The following is a 6,281-nucleotide window of genomic DNA, read 5'->3' as shown; positions in this document are numbered from 1 at the left end:
ATACATGCCAAATTTAATATAAATTTTATAACTTACAAATCGGGAATCATTCTACCTTAACTCTTGATATGATTGCTGACCACTGATGCACTCAGTTTCGGAAAGGTCAAGTTGTTGCCCGCTGTTCCCACGGTGTTATTAGTTTTTAGAAGACAATGGCTGCTCTCGCTGAAGACGATTTGATTATTTCCGTTCGTATATTTTAATGTATTTTACAAACTTGAAATTTTACCTGGACCGCGGGATGAATTAAATTATTACACCATTGCTATTTATCGCGCCCTCTTTTGGCAGAACGTTACTGTGACGTCAAAATGAAGATGAAGGCAATGTCGTTGAATAGGAAACTGGATTTGGATGTATAGTCTTTCGCAATACGATCTTCTTTAATGTACGACTACAATACGAAACGATATCGACGCTTAAAGTGTTCACGTCCTGGAAGTCATTCGTTACTAGAGAGCGCAGTTCATGAAAAAAAGTATGGACATCATTTTATCTGATTTATAATTTTCTCGAAAAAAAATAAAACGTATTGTCTTCAAACTAGATAAATAAAGTTGAATAATCGTAATTTGTCCTCCATAACATAGTATGGATTATATAATCCCATTTTAAAGACATCTAGGCAACTTTTGAAGTGAACTTTGAAGTTATGAAAGTCAATTAATTTACTTAATCGTATATAATCCAGTATTTGAGTTTTTAATTGTTGTTTTTTTGGTCATCTTTACGGCTAATATGTTTGGATATTATAACTCATTCAATTGTCAGCCAAGGCACACATGATATTGGCAACATCTGGACATGGTCTATCTGTATTTCAATCCGTGTGCTATCATTGCTAGCATAGATATACGTAACTTAATTATGATCATTTGCACAAAGTCATGAGTAGTAAACAAAACAAAAAATAAGTGTAAAATGTTTAAAATCACTGATAAATATAATTTAATGTTTTCATATTGGGGCTCTGGCTTATATACTAATGTTGTTCTTTTCACCCACAATCAGTATACATGTTGTTATCCATAATCAGGGCAACCATTCTCAACGCAAAATTTGATAAACAGCCTTAGTATAAAATAAGAGAAGAGTTTTTTTATTGGAAATATGTCATACCACAGATTTCTGTTATTGATTGATAACATTCCACTCCTTTGAAAATGTAAAATACAGGAAAAATAGTACAGGGGAAAGGTTTACTAAAGGATGGTTCTCTTAAAGAGCACCAAAGCAAACTCCTTTGGAATATAGGCAACATGCAACTGCCTACTCCACGCTCAAGCTCTCGGTAACGTGATATAATTCAAAGAAGTCAGATAAATTGTACGTATGTACCTAACCTACCATATATTGGTGATAGAAATACAGGAACATTCACATCACACCACAGAACTATGTGGTCGAATGAATGGCTAAACTGACACATGTATATTGGTAGAATAATTACCCATTATTATATTTAATGAGCGTCGGCAAGCGGTATTTTCGTAAGCTGAAATCAATTGTTTTTATTTCCGTAATAATGTAATTTAAATAAATAAAAAAATGTAAATTCGTAGACATGGGCAAGGTGTAAAATGTAATCAGTTATTTTATTCGTTCGTAATTTGTACAAAGATCGTTTTTTGTAAGCGTGTGAAGCATTTTCCACATTAAATGTCGTAATTCGTATGCAATTTCCAATTTTGATTCTTAAACTCAAATTATGAAAAATATTATAAAAATATAAAATGTAAATAGGAATTTGCTTTATCTGTAAAGTGTAAACCCCAATTTTTTACTGTAAATGGAACTTTCATTTTATTTCCTGTAAACACGTAAAATGCTGTTTTTTCCCTATAACATGTACCAGATACCCCTTTGACCCCCTCTTTAATGTCCACGTGAGTACAATGTGGTAAACTGCTAATGAAGTCGGAATGAATATTCATCAAAACAAAACCATTGACAGTTTCAATGCTGAGAGTACATAAATAACAAAACGATCGAGAAATATCAAAATAATTTACTTGTGAACATGTAGATGTGCTTTTAAACATGAATTCAATAATAGTGATCACGCAAAAAAGATAAAACGGTCCACATATATCGTCTAGGTACGACGATAGTTAATAAACATTCGATTCAAGTTGACACATCTTAACAAGCACCACTGGATTACTGCCCTCTATTGATGACTTATGTCTCATCCACCGTTTACTACAGATGGCGCTGTTAGCTACACCTACATGGTAACTGGAAATTTGTTGACGCAAACCTCGTTCACTAAATTCACACTGGCCAATCAGAATGTAACATGGTAACGAGTCGTTGATCGCTGTGACTTCTGACGAATCACATATGTTGGTATGCAAATCAGTGACGACAACTTGCATCACATGAGATAACCAAAGGGGTTTCTTCACTTGAGGGTCGGCAAAGGATTATTTTCGTAATCTGTAATCAATTGTTTTTATTTTCGTAATAATGGTATTTAAATAAATAAAAAACGTAAATTCGTAGACATGGGCGAGTTGTAAAATGTAATTAGCTATTTTATTCGTCCGTAATTTGTACAAAGATCTTATTTTTGTGTAAATCAAAAGCATTTTCCAAATTAAATGTCGTAATTCGTACGCAATTTTCAATTTTGATTCTTAAACACAAATTATCAAGTATATTATAAAAATGTAATTAGGAATTTGCTTTGTTTGTAAAGTGTAAAAACCTATTTTTTACTGTAAATGGAACTTTCAATTTGATATCCAGACCTGTAAAAAACGTAAAATGCATTTTTTTATTTCCTGTAACCTGTACTAGCTTTCCCCTTGCTCCCTTCTCACTGAACATTGCGTAGTTCCTAGACACATTCTTTCATTGCCTCGAAAAGTTTTTTTTTTTAAATTGAACGGGTCTTAATTTATTTTTTCCAATAGATTCCCATGTATTAACTACCGTGACGAAATCTACATACAGTAGTATCACGGGCGCGGAGGAGAACAGACACGAAAGACAGCGACAGAAGCGACTGAGGAGTAAAGCATCTACCAGCTCACTCGACAACTCAGTTTTCATCTGCGGGGACTGTGACAGTGACTATCACTCGAGGATCGGGCTCTACAGTACAGCCACCACAGACGCTGCTCAAGTTCAACCATATCATGGCGCAACCCATCGTCTTCCTAGACGGACGGAGGCCGGCGATAGGAATATCACGTTCATCTATCGGTGATCTACACCCCAGTATTTCCCATATGACTTTGTATAGAAATTAGCAATCTATTTGCAAAATGTAAAAAAAAAATCATAGACTTTCGTGCTACTTTAAACCAGGTCGCGTATTGGGGCTTCGTTTTTACGCTATTCTTTTAATTTATTTCTACTAAGCAAAACTTGTATATCTTTGCGTCTCCAATTGAATAACACATGGCGATATGCATTATCACTTATAGTAATGATGATTATGGTTATTCAGTATAATAAAAATCGACCAAAATCGACCAAATATTAATTTTTCAATTGTAAAGTATTGATGTTGATTTATCCACGTGTGTTCAAATGTCGCCCTTGCTCAATACATAATTAAAAAATAGGCTAAAAACGTATATCTTGTCTCTTTTCTTTATTTTTTATCTGAATTTGCCAAATCCTCTTTTATTTATTGCAATGTCTTCATAGTACAGCCATCATGATACACAATATGGAATGCAACGTTAATTTTCTATTTAAATATGCGTCTTTGGTAACATTGTCAAAATTGTATCAGTGATTGTCATCGTCTCGGAGTTCTCTTATTTGATTGGTCTAGACAAATCACTGTGACGCGAAATGAAATCTGGCTACTTGTCTTGGGATTGCTGTCGTCGGCAGAGGGTGCAAATTATGTAACTACTTACTAGTAGTCTTACAAGTATAAATAGTCTTCGTCACACTTACGACGGCAAACTAGTGGGGTCACGCACACGAATCAACTTTTCTTCGTTCATTTTATTCGTGTATACCGGAATACACCGATAGCTTGAAATATCGTTTCATTAAAAAAAATACATTATTATTCAACGGCCCACTGAGCCGTGATTTAAGGCACGGTCCATGATACATTGCATGGTAATTACATTTAAATCTACCTGGAATGCATCACAGAAATAATATCATTTATTTCATACGTACTTGGCGATATTATTGAAGCGAAAACAAAAACTCATATAACGAGTAAGAAAAATTCCATTCCATTAACGGTTGTCCACCTGGCAAGCGTTAATAATTTCACTGAACTATGATACCATCATGGTGTACATACGATAACCATGTGTATGACTTCTAGATTATTTTATCGCGTGAATGGTTGTAGACACAAGTTAACTGATGCGATATTTTATTTATCATTACCGTTTTTTTTTTATTCAACATGTACTGAAGAATACCACGAGTGGATTTATAGACATGCGCACTTGGCAGGAGTCGTGTCTGTGTGTTGAAATGGGCATCAGTACAATCAGTTTACAAGTTACGAATTATGCACGACTCTATAGAATCAACCTGAATCAGATTTTTCACCTCCCTCTTCCAAATGGAATGATTTCTTAGTTTACAAACAGTTGAACATTACAGCAAAAATTCGGTATATTACCGGGAATCATTGCTGTTAAAAGGCTCGGTACCCCCATCCCCATCCAAGTGTCAGGGTGTATTATGTGAGGTCTGAAGTTCATGGCGATGTCACGACGATATGTCTCCTATGTCGGACTTGAGCAACTTCTTGGACTTATTTTAAATAACTCTTTATCGTGGACGAAATATATAAATTCTCTGATTAGTAAATTATCATTATTTAGACGTATGTTTTTTTCTTTTACATGTCTGTACTCATGACACTTTAATATTCATTTTACCCACTGTTGATTATTTTGCGGTGGTTCTGGGTCAGTGTGACCTTGAAAAAAGTTGAGTACTGTTACCATAGCACTATATATATGTGAACATATTTTTTTTCTAGGTTGCATCAGCACGTTCAATCATGGCATGATAAATGAATTCAGAAAAGTTTTTAGTATATATGAGTACACTTGTTGGGTTCATTAATGATATAAATTTGTCAAATGTTAAAAACGTTGTTAATGCGCGCGTGTCTGATAAAAAAAGGCAACCCATACAAACATAGAATTTATCCTGGCTTTGATTTGCCTGTTGTGGAGATGTCTGTAAATTGTGGGATGAAATTCGAATTCTAGTTTATTCGACAAGAAACATTGCAATTATATTTAAATAATTTTCTTGACCAAAAGTTTTAAACTTAAAGAGAGTGGACAATTTTGGAGATTGTGTTAAATTATTCTGTCATTCTTGCATGTCAATATCTCCAACGTCATAAACCGATCAATAATACTTCTAACTTTACGTATACCTACTGTAAATAACAAATGTTTTACGTTCATATCACTTGCGACGGAGATCCTTGCGCAAAATATTGGTGAGTTGGAGAAGACTTTTGAACGAAACGACGAAATTTATTTTATATTTCAATTTCGTTATCTAAAAAGAATTCCCAAAATTTCGCTTCCGTAAATCAAAGCTTTAACATAATATGAATCAAATATTGATCATAAAGTTATATCACCAAATCCTGAAATTGCTTGCTTTACTGGAAATAATAAAATATGATCATCATACCCAACTAAATTCAAAACAATATATGGTTACCGTTAACGAGTGTTTATGCGTTATATTGATTATGGTGTTACGAAATGTCTTTGACTGGAGCTTACATTCAATAATTTCTTGCTCGAAACACAGTTTTCACTTGTGAAGAATAAGGGCAGAATTTGATAGGAGTCTTCTGTGTTCAATGATCTAACAACAGACAAGCTGCCCTCCTGAACAGTTTTAAAACTCGTTTTTATAACCATGTGTTAGAGAACAAATTTGGATTAAATACGCCGACACTTCGAAAGATCGAAATTCGACTTCAAGGTCGAACAAATTGTCTACTTGAAATAAAGTTAAGTATTATTACTAAAAAAAATAACCGTCACGTTAAAATTAGTAAAAAAAGACAAATTTACAGAATTGTAATTTAGTCAATGCCTAAGAACATGCTATCAAGGTATTCAATGATGGAAACTATATCATACCATTATACCCCACGCCATAGACGGAGAACGCGACCAAACCGAGAAGAGGTTGCGATTTACGATTTTCGCGTGTGTACATAAGGGTGATTGGAAGGGAGGGTTCAGATAAAAGTGACACTATGTCTTTGAAATTGAGTTAATGACTCCACGTACGAATCACAAAGC

Source organism: Saccoglossus kowalevskii, chromosome 8, assembly GCF_978046115.1.
Source record: "Saccoglossus kowalevskii chromosome 8, keSacKowa6.1, whole genome shotgun sequence".
In the NCBI taxonomy this organism is placed as follows: domain Eukaryota; kingdom Metazoa; phylum Hemichordata; class Enteropneusta; family Harrimaniidae; genus Saccoglossus; species Saccoglossus kowalevskii.
The sequence above is the reverse complement of the archived record's forward strand: the minus strand, read 5'-3'. Positions refer to the sequence as shown.